The 13,673-nt window shown below is 44.7% G+C and overlaps 1 pseudogene; it reads right to left on the bottom strand.

Moving 5' to 3' along the window:
* LOC136466060 (uncharacterized) overlaps positions 1-11,427 on the bottom strand; it is a 35,298-nt pseudogene extending 23,871 nt beyond the window's left edge.
* Between the last annotated feature and the right edge of the window lie 2,246 nt (positions 11,428-13,673).

Genomic DNA, 13,673 nt, shown 5'->3' with positions numbered 1-13,673 from the left:
TCACATAACTCATCAATTCTAGTGTTCTTGAACTCACTACCATTGTCACTTCTAACTCTCTTGATGGTTGTTTCAAACTTATTGTGAATGCCTTTGACAAATGATTTGAATGTTGCAAATACATCACTTTTGTCCACTAGAAAGAATATCCATGTGTATTTAGTGTAGTCATCCACTATCACAAATCTATATTTGTTTCCACCAATGCTAGTGTATTGTGTTGGCCCAAACAAATCCATGTGCAATAACTCAAATGCTTTGCTAGTGCTCAACATGCTTTTCTTAGGATGGGTGTTTCCAACTTGTTTTCTGGCTTGATAAGAGCTACAAAGCTTATCTTTTTCAAACACATCTTTCAAGCCTCTAACCAAGTCATGCTTAACCAATCTATTCAATTGTTTCATTCCAACATGACCAAGCCTTCTATGCCATAACCAACTCATGCTAGACTTAGTGAACAAGCATGTGGATAATCTAGCTTCACTATCATTGAAATCAACCAAGTATATATTCTCATATCTAAAGCCTTTGAAGATCAAATTTGAGCCATCTACACTTATGATTTCTACATCATCTACTCCAAATATGCATTTGAATCCAAGATCACATAATTGAGCCACGGATAGCAAATTGAAGTTCAAGCTTTCTACTAGCAACACATTGAATATGCTCATGTCATTGGATATTGTAATCTTACCAAGTCCTTTGACCTTGCCTTTGCCATTGTCACCAAATGTAATACTATCATAACCATCATTGCCATTGGTGTTGATTGAGTTAAACATTCTTGCATCACCGATCATGTGTTGAGTGCACCCACTATCAAGAACCCAATGCCTTCCTTTGGCTTTGTAATTAACCTACAAAAGAAGATCAATTCTTTTTAGGTACCCAAACTTGCTTAGGTCCTTGAAGGTTAGTTACTAAGCTCTTTGGTACCCAAATGGCTTTCTTCTTTGAGCCCATCCATGGTTTACCAATGAACTTAGCCTTTACACCATTTGTACCCTTAGTAAGTACATAGAAAGAATTAATCTTAATTGAGGATACATTAGCATTTTTGCTCTTGTTCTTGCACTCATACTCTTTATGACCAACTTGCTTGCAACTAGTGTAAAACCGACCATTGTTCTTCACAAAACTAGTTTTGTGAGGAGCAAAGGCCGCCTTGCCTTTCTTGGGGGTATAGCCCAATCCCTCTTTGTAGAGAGAAGCTCTTTGACTACCCAAGCATATAAGCAAGCGGTCCTCACCACCATAAGCCTTAGCTAAGGTATGAGTGAGCTTGTTGACCTCCTTCTTGAGGTTTTTATTCTCAACCACTAGTGAGGCATCACAAGTGAGACCATCACTACTAGATGAGGTGGAGGCGGAAGTACTACAAGAAGGGTTAGTGGGAGCAACAATGATAGGCATAGATAATGATTCATCAATTATATTACAAGTTAAGCCTATATTGCAAGTTTCAACATGTTTCTTCTTATGTTGTTCATTAAGCAAAGAAGAATGAGCTTTTTCAAGCTTCTTATGAGCTTTGCCAAGCTTCTCATGTGCTTCCTCTAGCCTCTCATGAGTTGCTTTGAGCTCATCAAGGGCTTGCTTAAGGGCTTTTACCTCCTTATTCAAGCTCTTGCATTCCCTTCTCTTAATGTCAAATAATTCATCTTTGGTAGGTTCATCATCATCACTATCACTATCATGATTATTTTTATTTTTATTTTCATCATCATGTTCTTCTCATCGCTTTCATCATCACTAGTTTGTACCTTAGTGGCCATAGCCATGAAGCATGATGAAGATTCGAAGAGAGAAGGCTTCTCATTGATAGCAATGCTTGCAAGAACCTTCTTCTTGGTGGTCTTGTTATCATCACTATCATCATCATCATCACTTGAGGAAGCATCACTATCCCAAGTGACCACATATGAACCACCCTTTTTCTTCTTGAAGGCCATCTTGTCCTTCTTCTCTTTCTTTTCCTTCTTGTCCTTCTTCTTGTTCTTCTTGTTGTCATCATCATTGTCGCTATTGTATGGACATTGAGCAATAAGATGATCTTTGCTTCCACACTTGAAGCACCTTCTTGACTCTTCTTTGTTCTTGGATGAAGACTTCTTCCTTCTAGCATGGTAGCCCTTCTTCACCATGAACTTGCCAAATCTCTTAACAAAGAGAGCCATCTTCTCATCATCATCATCATCCCATGAATCATCATCTTCACTTGATGTTTCTTGCTTAGCTTTGCCCTTAGATGATATGGCTTTGAATGCCATGCTCTTTTTCTTGTCATCTTTCTTCTCCTTCTTTTCTTCCTTCTCATCATCATCTCTATATGTATCATCGGTCATTATATCCCCCAATACTTGGTTTGGTGTCATGGTGTCTAAACCATTTCTCACTAGAATGGTGACCAATGTACCAAATCTTGAAGGCAAACATCTCAAGAACTTATGTAAAAAGTCCTTATCCTTCACCTCTTCACCAAGTGCTTTAAGATCATTGATAAGCATTTGAAGCCTATGGAACATCTCCAGCACACTCTCATCCTCCTTTATCTTAAAGCTTGCAAACTTCTCTTTGAGGATGTATGCCTTTGCACCCTTCATGGCTTGAGTGCCCTCAAATGATTCTTCTAACTTCTTCCATTCCTCATGAGCCATCTCAATATTCTTGATTTGCTCAAAAGTTCTTTCATCAATAGCATCATGAATAGCACTTAGAGCAATGTCATTGTTTTGGAGAAGTACTTCTTCGACCACGGTGGGATTCTTCGGATCTTCAATCTCAATTTTGGTTTCTACCACCTTCCACACTCTTCTATTGATTGACTTGATATGTGTGGTCATCTTTGACTTCCAATATGGATAATTTGATCCATCAAATTGGGGTGGCTTCTTGGTGTTATTGATTTGAGCCATTTTTACATCGAAGGTTGTTAAGCCTTAAATCATGGTGACCTCGGCTCTGATACCACTTGAAAGGTCCTAATGGCTAGAGGGGGGTGAATAGCCTAATAAAAATTTCTACAACACTTAACAAAATGGTTAGACAATTATGAGGCGAAGCAAGTGTTGCGCTAGCCTACTCAAAAAGCAAGCCACCTACCACAATTCTAGTTTAGATGGTATCTATTCACACAATAGCTATGATACTACCCTATGTTAGTGTGCTCTCAAAGGCTAACTAAAGAGCCACACCAACCAAGCAAGCAAGCTCTCACAACTAGCTACACTAAAGAGCTTGACAACTAGTTTGCGGTAATATAAAAAGAGTGATCAAGAAGGCTATACTGCCATGTAGATAAAGGAACCAATCAATCACAAGGATGAATAACAATGAAGACCAATCACCTTGGAATCAATGATGAACACAATGATTTTTTACCGAGGTTCACTTGCTTACTGGCAAGCTAGTCCTTGTTGTGGCGATTCACTCACGTGGAGGTTCACGCGCTAATTGGCTTCACACCAAACCCTCAATAGGGTGCCGCACAACCAACACAAGATGAGGATCACACAAGCCACGAGCAATCCACTAGAGTACCTTTTGGCTCTCCACCGGGGAAAGGTCAAGAACCCCTCACAATTACCACGATCGGAGCCGGAGACAATCACCAACCTCCGCTCAACGATCCTTGCTGCTTCGAGCCGTCTAGTTGGCGGCAACCACCAAGAGTAACAAGCAAATCCCATAGTGAAACACGAACACCAAGTGTCTCTAGATGCAAACACTCAAGCAATGCACTTGGATTCTCTCCCAATCTCATAAAGATGATGAATCAATGATGGAGATGAGTGGGAGGGCTTTGGCTAAGCTCACAAGGTTACTATGTCAATGAAAATGGCCAAAGGTGACAACTTCAACTGGTCATGGGGATTAAATAGAAGCCCCCATGAAATAGAGCCATTATACCCCTTCACTGGGCACAACGCGGGGTGACCGGATGCTCCGATCGGATTGACCGGACGCTGGCCCTCAGTGTCTGGTCATGTGATACATGCCATGTGTCCCCTGCTTCAAATATTGTTCATCAGATTTCAATGGTCATCTGTTGACCGAACGTAGCACACAAGCTAACTGGATGTTGAGCCTCCAGCGTCTGGTCGTTTCCAGTAAGGTTCCAAAAACGATTTTCTTTGACCAGACGCATCTGGTCATGCTTGACCAGACCCTGCAAGCATCTGGTCACTCAATGACTTTTCTCTACGCTGCCCGACAATAGGACCGGACGCTGGACCTCAGCGTCCGGTCAGTCCAAGACCTAGCGTCCGGTCGATGACCGATGCTGGCGTCTATGCTGCCACACTTGACCGAACGCACCGGTCCCTCTAAGACCAGCGTTCGGTCACCCAGTGACCAGCAAGACTAACTCCTTTTCACCTCTAACTTCTTTACCCTTGCTCAAATGTGCCAACCACCAAGTGTATCACCTTGTGCATGTGTGTTAGCATATTTTCATAGACATTTTCAAGGGTGTTAGCATTCCACTAGATCCTAAATGCATATGCAATGAGTTAGAGCATCTAGTGGCACTTTGATAACCGTATTTCGATACGAGTTTCACCCCTCTTAATAGTATGGCTATCAAACCTAAATGTGATCACACTCTCTAAGTGTCTTGATCACCAAAACAAATAGCTCCTATGGTTTATACCTTTGCCTTGAGCTTTTTGTTTTTTCTCTTTCTTCTTTCCAAGTCCAAGCACTTGATCATCATCATGTCATGATCTTCATTTGCTTCACCACTTGGAATGTGCTACCTATATTATGATCACTTGATAAACTAGGTTAGCACTTAGAGTTTCATCAATTCATCAAAACCAAACTAGAGCTTTCACTAAGCTAGGCTCTACTTATAAAGGCGGAGCGCTCAGTGGTCCTAGCACGGTTCACTAGGGTTCCCATGCGGGATCACCACGATGAATCGACCAAATTCTGTGCATTCAAGGCGAGTGACGTGCGACGCCATTACTGACTTGTACGACTGCAGGGCAAGGGTCCGACAAGAGCATAGAAAAGAGATATGAGGAGACATGGGTTATGATAGGCGAGAACCATGGGCGATCGCAAAGCACGAAGCCACAGTGTAGACCTAACTCTAAACAGGAACGAGTTAGTCGTGCATAATACGACACGCGTGACACCTATGGACGGCGTATCAGCAAATAATATGGCACTACAATGCACCAACAGGATATGCTTGAATGCATGTCCTATACGTCCTTCCACTGTTGCCAACATATAAGGCAACTATTTTCAAATTTTTAGCACATCATTCTTTTCCTGTAGCTAGTCGATACTATCGGACTATGCTTGAGTCAGTGTACCTGCAGAAAACTTGATTAAGTCTATCTAAGTCAGCAGAGTGCCATCTATCCTAGATACATAACCATAGTAATAGGGCTACTTATATAACTTCGCATACAAACGTCCTATTCTTTTGGAAAGAATTTGTTGTCAATTTTTATTTTTGAAAAGGTTTTCGAAGCCTTATTTCCTCATTTGCGCTCTGATACCACCTGTGGTAGAACCGCCTAATCTAATGCCTCCCAGCAGTGCTTGTCTTCTATTAGACACTAAGCACTCAGGGGAGAACACTAAATTACTCGATTCCGTCGGGCACACCCCAGGGGAGAACCCAAAAATCTACATTTTTGCAATCAGGATCACAAATGAGAGAATAAAGCTTACATCATTCTGAACCATTTCTTACATCACTTTTAATACAACATCAGAGTATAATATTTATTAATATAACAGCGGAATGAAATCATATTATCAGAGTTATGAACAATTTAATTGAACAGTGGAATATAAACAGGTGATCAGAATTACAGCAGAAATGAATATCTAATCATGGTATGATGAAGTATTGATATATAAACTACGTCAACAGATTATAAAACTTTTATTTATAAAAACATTTGGTGAGAGTTATAAATAACAACTACGATCGCAGCGTACAGAAATCCTCGCTGAGCCCACCAGGAGGTATCCACACACAAGGGTCAGCTCAAGCATCCACCTGTCACCTACAACAGGGGGAATAAAACCCTGAGTGCTCAATTGTACTCAGCAAGACTTACCCGACAGAAGAAAAGAAAAGACTCCAAGGATATGCAAGGCTATATAGCTTGTGGGTTTATTGCATCTGCAGGAAGCATTACTAAATGTGCGTCCTTATAGTCGATTTTTATTAATAGCCACATTGGTTCATTAACTAACCATTCTATGTAAACACCTGTGTTACTTTCAAGCAGGTGGTAAGCAATCAGAATTCCTTTTCTTTTTAGCTTTCATCTTCTAGTTCTTACTACGGTGCTAGACATAAGACAAGCCATACCGAATTGCCCAGCGATTCACGAATCAATGCCCCTAGTTGGGTACCCCAAAAACACACGCCCCGCTTATACCCAAGGCACAAGCAAGACCAACCCATCACTCTCCTGTTCCGGGTGTCTAGGTCCCTGTCCAAACTAGGACTCCAAGCCCCCGCCCTTGAGTCCCAGACTAAGTGCGGTGCAAGGACCTCCTCCACCAAAATAAAACCCTGACAGTTGGTCCAGAAAGAGCCAGATCCGCGACAAGAGAGCAACAAGTCTTCCAAGCGCCCATACCTAAGTATGTGCTCGGGATAATAAGTCTGTGACTTGCCTCGATGGCTTATGCAACAATCGGTCCTTATCCGACACAGACAGGGAAAGCAGTGTAACCAAGCCTTGCCCCGCGTCCACGGTGACACAACCTCTTACACCCACCAATACCCAAACCATATCCCTACCCGGTCACCATTTTTCCTTTCCACCATTTATATTTTCCAAGTGATGATAATCCAATAATATATTTCCCATATCTCGCGAGTGACAAGCAATCACTCGACTTCTACCGGAGTCCTGTAGCATAGCATTCTACCCGATCCTATCATTCTAGTAAGACTCATAGGATAAAGATATATATGCAAGTGGGTTTCATTCCACTCCTTAAAATTTAATGCACAAATATAATTTAACTGCAGAAGAGTAGGGGTTATGCACCGGGGCTTGCCTGGGTAAAATATAACCAAAAGTTAGTATTTGCATCTTTAGATCATCCACCATCAACTGAATAGAAAGCCCATTGCAACATCTCCTGAAAAGAATACTATTACACCATCTTCAGATTCTCACTCATCCTTCACTTAATCCGTTGATCCATCATCGTACCTATATGATATGCAATGCGATGCAATGCAAAGACGTAATTAATTGACTGCAATCGTGACTCGGTAAAATATGATTTACGCCCCTCAAGTTAACGAGCTAGATTTAACAATGACCGTACCTAGGCTACATATACACGTTGTCAGATAAGGCGTTATTTCCCAACAATTATTTTTGTTATATAAACCAACGTTGTTTCTTTATTATATTCTATCGATTTAATCATTATTCGAAATAGGGTATCATTATCTATTTAGCAAACTAATCATTTTGGAGCTACAAAAACTACAGTGAGTACCTAATATGGCTAGGAGCATACTGTACAAATTTTAGATCCAACACCATTACCAATTTACTATGGAAATTCCTACAAGTTCTCCTTTTAACAATATTAAGTATTTTAAAATAATTAGAGCAAACCTAAAAAAATACCGAGTCTATGTGAACAAAATACACTACTAGGTAGATCATGATTTTAGGAACTCAACAAAACTAGTTTGGCATTTTTATGATTTTTCTACATTTTATTATCAATTTCCAAGTATTTAGACACTTGCTGAAATTAACAAAACACTGAAAAAGGTAAAAGGGTCCTTGGGCCCGAAGTGGCCCAGCTCAGTCTGGTCCAGCGATCCAAGCAGTCCAGGCGGTGGGCGCGCACGTAGGCGCAAGCGGCCCAAGCGTGGTTGGCACAGGCCGGCAGCACGGTTCGGCCCCAGGCGCGCGCATGGCCCAGGAGGCACCAGGCCAGCCTAGGGGGGTGCGGGTGTGAGCGGCCCAGGTGCCAGACTAGCGGCCCACCGGCATGCACAAGGCAGCGGCCCATGCGGCAAAGCCCAACGCGACGGTAGTCTTGCAAAAACGTCCCTACACTTCTAGCTATTTGGTACTCTACTGTTCATATGAGTCATTCAATTCATAGCAATCACCCTGGAAATATTCAATCCTTACCCCAGGGTCCCTCTCGTCATCCTCAAAGCAGAGCACTGACGAAAATCACCAGCCGGCGGCGCTTCGACACTGAGGTGGTGCGCAGAGGCAGCGAGGGCACCCGCCGCTTCCGTGGGCGCTGGCGACATGGCCATGAGCGGCCCGAGGCACCTCGGCCACACACCCACGTGGGCGGCCGCACGGCGACGCACGGTGCGGCCACGGCGGGATGAGCGGCATGGTCTGCAATGGTTGTGGAGGCTGGACGGTAGCCATGCGGTGCGCCTAATGTGGATAACGGTGGAGGAGGCGCGTGGAGCAGTGGAGCAGCGCTGTGGGCACGGGCGCGGCGAAGGAGCAGCGGGCCCAGTGTGGTAGGGCAGCTCCCCTGCTCTGACAGATGCTCACGCATGCGGTAGCGGCTATGGAAGCGGTCACGGAGGGTGCGGAGGAGCGAGATGAGGCGAAGCCACGCATGTCTCGGTGAGCGAGAGGCGAGCGGCGGCGGCGGTGGGCTGGCCACGGTAGGGCACTCACGCGAGGCAGCAGTAGCGAGAGGAGTCAAGCGAGAGAGCAAGCGAGGAGAGCGAGCGGGGCGGGGTCACCTCCCATCGGTAGTAGAAAAGAAAAGGGAGGAGAAGCAGCGCTGGGGGAAACTGACGACGGCAGACGCGACCAAAGTTGGTGCTTGGCTCGGAAGAGAAATCAGAGATAGAGGTAGATAGGCGCATGAGGGCAGGGCATGGGCTGCGGGGGTGTCTCCATGTAGTGCAGCGAAAGGACAGAGAGAGAGGAAGAGCGGACAGAGGCTAGGAAAAGCAGAGTGAGAGCAGCAGCTCGGCGTCCTCAAGAAGTACTTTTGAAGTTGAACCGTGCAAGCAGGGAAGAGGCAGTTATCCAGTGCGGAGCCGAGGGCACAGCAACCGGCTACGGCGGCCAGAGGGGCAGCGGGAATGCGGCCGCGCTGGTGCAGGATGCATGCGAGCAGCGTGAAAAGTAGCAGCCGAAAAGGGAGGATGGGGAGACAGGTCGACATGGCTTGAACTTGTGTGTGGCGCAATGCGACAGAGCAACAGTAGTGGCACATGCAGACATAGACGGCATACGCGACAAGGATGCGGCGTTGCTTGCGTGCATGCCTTGCTCTGGTAAAAGGAAAAGGAAAGCATAGATGGCGGACAGAGGCATTGATTGCTGCCAGAATGATATGACAGGGCAGATACAAGCAAGGCAGGTCACAGAAGCAAGGAGACCGAGCGAGTAGCGACTCGGCAAATCCCATTAGTACGCTCCGAACAACGTCGTGGGAAAGCAGGCACACGTGGCCTACTACGCGTCCAGTACAACAACAATACCAATTAGAGAAGGGACACGTAGGGGTAGGCAAGCACACATAGAGACAGAGACAGCGCAGCCAGGTTATCAGTTCGACGGGACAATGGAGGCAGTGGTTACTCGGTGGTGCACGGCAGAGAGAGGACACGACGTGATTTAACTTGAGCATTGATTCGAGTCCACAAAACTAAGTCACACATGATTCGCTTCTCGCCTCAAGTACTTTTAAAATTAAAAACCCGAGAACTCGTTTTGAAAATTTTACTTAGGCCTAAATCATGGTGCTAAACAAGCTCGTAACACCAGGGGTGTTACCAGCTACTCCTCGTTGTGGCGATTCACTCACTTGAAGGTTCATGCGCTAATTGGTATCACACGCCAAACCCTCGATAGGGTGCCGGAGACAACCAACACAAGATGAGGATCACACAAGCCACGAGCAATCCACTAGAGTACCTTTTGGCTATCCACCGGGGAAAGGTCAAGAACCCCTCACAATCACCACGATCGGAGCCAGAGACAATCATCAACCTTCGCTCAACGATCCTCGCTGCTCCAAGCCGTCTAGGTGGCAGCAACCACCAAGAGTAACAAGGGAATCCCGCAGTGAAATAGGAACACCAAGTGCCTCTTGATGCAAACACTCAAGCAATGCACTTGGATTCTCTCCCAATCTCACAAAGATGATGAATCAATGATGGAGATGAGTGGGAGGGCTTTGGCTAAGCTCACAAGGTTACTATGTCAATGAAAATGGCCAAAGGTGACAACTTCAACTGGCCATGGGGCTACCTATGTCATGATCACTTGATAAACTAGGTTAGCACTTAGGGTTTCATCAATTTACCAAAACCAAACTAGAGCTTTCACACGAATAGAGCCATTGGGCTCCTCACTGCATTGAACACGGGGCGACCCGACGCGCAGGTCAGATCGACCGAACGTAGGTCCCCAGCGTCCGGTCGTGCGATGCACGCCACGTGTCCCCTCTCTTCAAATACTGAGCGTCCGATCCCAACAGTCAAGTGATGATCGGACGCGCTGCTGCGAAGTGACTGGACGCTGGACCTCAGCGTCCGGTTGTTTCCAGTAAGCATCCAGAAGCGAGAAATCATGACCAGACGTGTCCGGTCATGCTCGACCGGACTCACCCAGCGTCTGATCACTTGGCGTCTCCTCTGTGCACTGCCACGTCAGCAGGACCGAACGCAACCCTCCAGCGTCCGGTCACAAAGTGACCCAACGTTCGGTCAGAGACCGACGTTAGTGTCTTCGCTGCTTCTACATACCGGACGCGTCGGTCCTTCTGAGACCAGCGTCCGGTCACTTACAATGACCTCCATCTTTTCTATATAGGGCGTCGGTGGCACCGTCGGACTGTCCGCACTCTACGGGCGGACACTCCGCCGGTGAAGTTTCTAATCCTTGCTCAAATGTACCAACCACCAAGTGTATCATCTTGTGCACATGTGTTAGCATATTTTCATAAACATTTTCAAGGGTGTTAGCACTCCACTAGATCCTAAATGCATATGCAATAAGTTAGAGCATCTAGTGGCACTTTGATAACCGCATTTCGATACGAGTTTCACCCCTCTTAATAGTACGGCTATCGAACCTAAATGTGATCACATTCTCTAAGTGTCTTGATCACCAAAACAAAATAGCTCCTGCCATTTATACCTTTGCCTTGAGCCTTTTGTTTTTCTCTTTCTTCTTTTCAAGTCCAAGCACTTGATCATCACCATGGCATCGCCATCATCATGTCATGATCTTTATTTGCTTCACCACTTGGAATGTGTTACCTATCTTATGATCACTTGATAAACTAGGTTAACACTTAGGGTTTCATCAATTCACCAAAACCAAACTAGAGCTTTCACCGGTGGTTGCGTCGCTGCTTCTGGTGCTGGTGCTCGTGGCGCCGACCGTCGCGCGCGTGCTCCTCGTAGGCCTCGGCCATCGTCGTCCCCGATCGCGCGCTGCTCATCGTCGTCTCCGCCGCCACAGTCAGAGACCCCGGCGCGCCGCCATCACCTAGAGATTCGTGGGGGGGGGGGGGGGAGAGCGAACGGGCGGCCGACCGGGGGAGGAGACGCATTCGCCCGCGCCGCCAGCGTCGCAACGACGAGCAGGAGCACGGGGAGCGTGGAACGGAGGCGCAAGAGAAAGAGAGTGATAGAGAAAGTTTGGGTGGCTGACAAACGGACCCCACCATAGGGTAAAATGGTTATTTCACCTGTCTGTTTGACACCGTTAAATAAAAAAAGCGGATGGAATGGCTTGGAGAGCAAAGAAGTTTAGAACGATGGCACTCGTGGGAGCTCAACTTTTTTAATGCTTTGTGCGTAATTTCAAACTTTTTTAATGGCACATAGATAAAGGCCTCATATTTTTTACGGCATGGAACAGTAACAGGAATGTGGAGGTAACGGGAGCCGCGAGATGAAGATCAGATGGACCAAATCTTTTTAGGCGACGTGGCCAGGGTGGCTACGCGGGTTGAACCTTGTAGGAGCTAATATTCAGCCTGTTCGCTTGCTCGTATACGATCGTGGATTATAAGCTGGAATAATATTTTTCTCTCATACCAAACCAGCCAACAGTAAATAATCTACGATCGTTTACGACGAAACGAACATGCTGATTGTGTGCAGAAGCTGATTCACCATCGTAAAATTAAATACGGTGTCGATGTTGCGATTGCGACAGCTTCTCTGCTACGCGCTTGGAGCTTTCTCGTGGGTCAGGGCGTCCGGCGATGTCGGCAGCGACCGGACGCTGGCAAGAGCTTTTGCCCTTGTTTTATAAGTCGAATTTTTTTAGTCAACGAATAATAGTTTTTTTCTCAGAATAAGTTAGCCAACAATACTTTTAGTCACGATTTATCAGCCCAACGAACAAGCCATTTGTCTGGCTAGGGAAGATGCGACCGCCTTGCGAATAGTCGACAGACTTGAAGCGATCTGGCACGCCAGCAGCCGGCAGGGGCCTTTTGGCTTTTGGTGAGATCACGGATGACTCGGGTGAGCATCTGTTACTGGATAGCAACGAGCCAACAACGTACTAGCTTTCAAGGCTGAAGCGTATACGTTTTTTTTCCATACATCCTCAGCGGTGATATATGTTTTTTTAGCATATAGATCCTTCATACATCGCCAAGTGATCATGTCTTGTGAACAAGGACTAGGAGGCTCTCGGAATTATCTACCATCTACAGAATTGATAATCACTAACGCAACTTTCACTGCTGTTTTGCTAAAAAACGGCGGTGATACTCATTACCGCTGGTTCTTATTTGAACCTTTAGTGAAATGATTCTTCATACATCGCCACCATGAGTGATCATCTTGTCTTATGAACAAGGACTAGAAGGCTCTTGGAGTTATCTACCGTTGAAATGTGAGGGGATGAGATCCTCCTTGCCAAATTTATAAAGTTCTTATATAGAGATTGGGGGCATGCGTATGTCTAGGGTATATCCCTTTTTAATGTCTTTGTTATCTCCGCCTTTCCGATGGTAACATGATTACTATCTGACTTGATTGGGTAATGCATGAGATCAACATGTGGACTTGTGAAATAAAAGTTGGTAGACTTGTTCTTTTTCAATATTTGTATTGGAAATTCTTTTTCAATATTTGTATTGGAAATTTACAATACTAATGGTTGCCTAAGTATATATATGTGCTCAGACATTCTATGTTCGTTAGTACCTCCGCTCACACGCTCTAAACCTGCTTAGCATGTGCTCCCTCCATTCACATTATAAAGACGTTTTGACTTTTCTAGATTTATGATTTTTGTTATGCACTTAGATATACAATATGTCTACGTGCATACTAAAAGCAATGTATTTAGAAAAGCCAAAAGTCTTATAATTTGGAATGGAGGGAATATCTTTTTGGCACAACATTTTTGTATATCACAACCTTTTTTGTATATAAACTTTTTTTTCTTAATATAATCGAAAGTTAAAGCTCCTCCTATTGAATTTTAAAAAATATGAGAGAGCATAGCAGCTCCCGTTGTCACCTATTAGAAGCTAATAAAGTCACAAAAACGTGTATTTTCTTTTTAGAGAAGCCCAAGACATGCTAAATAAGGCTTAAATTCATATATATATATATATATATATATATATATATATATATATATATATATATATATATGAATCGATCAATTTTATTATCTCTCTAATATATAAGT

This window comes from Miscanthus floridulus, chromosome 7 (assembly GCF_019320115.1).
Source record: "Miscanthus floridulus cultivar M001 chromosome 7, ASM1932011v1, whole genome shotgun sequence".
NCBI lineage: Eukaryota > Viridiplantae > Streptophyta > Magnoliopsida > Poales > Poaceae > Miscanthus > Miscanthus floridulus.
The sequence above is the reverse complement of the archived record's forward strand: the minus strand, read 5'-3'. Positions and strand labels throughout refer to the sequence as shown.